The sequence below is a fragment of the Nestor notabilis genome, unplaced genomic scaffold (genome assembly GCF_000696875.1).
Source record: "Nestor notabilis isolate BGI_N333 unplaced genomic scaffold, ASM69687v1 scaffold21477, whole genome shotgun sequence".
NCBI lineage: Eukaryota > Metazoa > Chordata > Aves > Psittaciformes > Psittacidae > Nestor > Nestor notabilis.
In genome coordinates, this window is record NW_009935580.1 from 14,747 (window position 1) to 18,135 (window position 3,389).

General features: G+C 51.3%; 1 protein-coding gene across 1 annotated transcript in view; it reads right to left on the reverse strand.

Annotated features, from left to right (window-relative positions):
• NACC2 (NACC family member 2, BEN and BTB (POZ) domain containing) overlaps positions 1 to 3,389 on the reverse strand; it is a gene marked incomplete at its 5' end in the record, with an annotated part of 16,052 nt that overhangs the window by 12,285 nt on the left and 378 nt on the right. The gene's annotated exons all lie outside the window — the stretch shown is intronic.

The window sequence follows — 3,389 nt, forward strand, 5'->3', positions numbered from 1 at the left end:
CAGGCCCACAACGCTGTAATTAACCAGGATAAAAATACTTTGCCTTTGTTTAATATTTTCTGGAGTTGTGCATTCCTCAAATCAGATGCTAGAAACCTCATTAAGGCGCGCTCGTGTCCTCAAGGCCCACATGTTCTCCACAACCAGACCTAGTTATAGAATTAGGAGCCATTTTACCGCAATGCTCCCAGCTTGCCACAGCAGCAGGCAGGCACGGGGATGGCAGCGGTGACACTGCGGCCACAAGCCAGTGGGAGCAGAGGAACCTTCTCCTACATCCCCCTACAAGCTGCCACCCTGTCTACTGACACCTAAACCTAACACTCCCATTGGCCTGTGTTTAAAACTGGGCTTATCCTCACTTATCCACCGCTCTTTTCACAGGTCCAACTCTTGTTCTGATCCATCACACCAGTGCCACCGCTGCAGGAGCCACCTTGCTTAACAAGACCTCCTCCTCACTCCCTCTTCTGCCACCAAACCCTTGGCCAAGGTGATGATGTGCTCCTTGTCTCTCTGATCCTGGATTTGGAGATGTGTCTGTTACCCCAGCTTTGGAGATTCGGCACGGCTCTGACTATAAAAAGGGGTGAACAAGGCAAGCGATGCTCAAGGGAAGCAAAGAGCATCAGCCACCAGCATCCCAACCACACACTCGCCAGCATTAGCTCAGTCAATGCTTCAGCTAGGGAATGAAAAACTGGAGAAAAAGGAGGAAACCCCCCCCAACAAAACCCCCTCTCTGAAATCCAAGGCTTCATCTGCCCTGCTCTTCTTTGGCTTCGTTTTTGTTTTTACAAACGGGGCTCTTGGAAACCTTGGCAATCACTATTTTAAAGGGCTCCCCCTTCCCCCAGGCCTTTGTAAGGCTGCCGGGATCTACACGCCAGGAGCAGGATTAGCTGGCTTCTCTCTTCCATCTTATCGTTTTATTATTCTGCACCTTTTGAGGGTACAGTTTATCCCGAGTAATTAAAACACAGTTAGCTCTACAAGTCCAAACCATAATGGAATAGCTTAGGTTTTATTTTTTTTTAATCTCTTTTTTGTGTGCCCTCTTTTCCAGGAAGCCTGATACTATAGCTGGCTAATTTAAAACAGGAAACTCCCTTGAAACATCCTGGTGTGGAAGAGGTATTTTAGCACAAATGTGGTATATCAGAGCATAACAGCGGGGCTGGGCAGCGCCACACTCCCAACCCGCCTCCTCCCTGTGTGACCCCTACCTCAGCATCCTGATGTGGTTCAAGTCTTCTCCCTACAGAAACCAAGCAGGAAAAATTGGTGCCCAGTGCTGGTGGAAAATAGGAAGCTGCTCCTATTTTCACTTTTCCAACTGGGATGATTCCTGCAGCACAGGAATTAGGTACAGTAATAGCTGCTGCTGCACTGTCCCAGTCCTGCCCTCGCCTTTGGAATTTATTTTGTTCTGTTACTGCATGAACTGGCCCCATGACAGAGGAGGAAAAAAATGCGTCCAAGGGTATAATCCCATTGCTCTGAGGAATAACGCCACGAGCCCCGGCGCTGAAGGCAAAGCCACGTTACTCACCGCGTGCTCCACAGCACAGGGGAAGCACAAAGCAAAATAGAAACAAAACCAGCGTGTGGGAAAACAGCCTGATTTCTGTTTGGTCTGACTCTAACAGCAGCCAGGGCATAAGGCCCTGCTCCTGCCGGCTGGGAGACCCTGGACCTTGTTCCCAACCCTGGTCCCACTCCCCCTCACCCACCCAGAACCAGCCACAGGGACTTGAAGCATGGCAGAGAGAGCGCACAGGCTTTTGAGGCTCATTTCCTACAACTGGCTCATCCACTTGTCTCAGCAAGTATTTCTAATACTAAAATAGTAACACTGCTACCAGTCTGCTTCCCTCCTTTTTCACACGGCTTGGTAAAAAAGCTTGGAAAATATTGATTATCTGCTTGATACCTGGCAGCTGACATGCCAAGGGGATGCTGGGCTGCTGCTCTTTGGGATGGGACAGCATGTGGGATGAGCCTGTTCTCAGTACCAGGGAAAGCCTGGCTTCAGGTAACAGAAATGGTCATACTTGTCAAATCTTCTCCCTTGCTTAGGAATACATTCAAACAGCTCTGAGGAAACACACTGCAGCAGCTCTGCAACACACCAGTGAAATAGTTGCAAAATTAGCCCAGCACTTTCAGCACAGAACCGTAGCGGGGAGACCGGCTCCAGGCGAGAGGATGCTCCGTGTGGCCAGCGCCAGCGGGAAGATGTCCCTCCCTGGGAATCACCCGTGGATCAAAGCTCCTGCCACAAACACCTGCAGCTCCGACGGGGAGGCCACTGTGCCAAGGCTGAGCCTCCACGTGGGATGCCGTGAGCTGCCTCCGTACGGGATGCAGGCACGCCAGCGACCCGGCTGGGCACCTCCTCCTCTGGTCCCAAGTCCTCTGGCTCTGGACCTCCACCTGCCCCTGCTCCTCAGCAGGGCCTGAGCCTTGCCAGATGCCCGAGGAAGCCTTCTCCATATGGGAAGGCAGAGGGAAGGGGCCTTGTGTCCCTGTGCCCACCCTGGCGCTGAGCTGGCAGCTCCTGGCCGAGCACCACCAAAGTGAAGCCACCTCTTCAAAGGCACGTCCAGGAACTTGCGCTGCCACCTCTTAACCCCGGCTTCTGGAAGGGCAAGAGAGGGGCCTTCCTTAGTTCTGGGCATGGTGTTTCTAATGGGGAACTAAAATAATATAAAGACCCCTCTCAACTGCTTTTCCCTTTTTGACAGCGATGTGCAGAGCAAGGCTGGCAAAGGAAAGTGGGGGGTCACTTCAGGCAATGTGGATAAAATTCTTCTTTTGTTCTTTTTGCAGGTATTCCTAATTACCAACATACGTGAAAATTATTTATTTGCTGTTTTTCTCCCTCCCTCCAAATGTCCTGTGTTCATCACTTTAAAAAATATACTCTAAAAAGCCACTGCAGAGGGAACATTCACCTCACTGAAGACTAACTCCCAGACTGACCTCCTAACCCCTGCTTGGGCAAGAGCTGACACTTCCTGTCCCACGGATGACCATCCCTCTCGATGACCCACAGCCAGTGACCCAGTCATTGCCACGGGATGGGTGTCACCAGTGCATGGCTAATGTAGCCACTGGGCTCCTTGGCAGCCGCCTCAGCCACTCAGCCAAAAAGGGCTAAACCCACTGTAGCAGATGATAAAAAGAGCCTGGGACACAGCCCATGAATGATGGCATGGGCGAACCTGCCCATGCCATACCTGGAGACCAGCACCAAGCCCATCACATGCATCACTTTCTGTAGCGTGCTACACAGATAAATAAATGAAGCCCCAGAGACTAAAGCCTGATGAACAAGCCCAAAACTCCCCACATTGGCTGGAGAAGGACCAAGCAACCATTGAAGG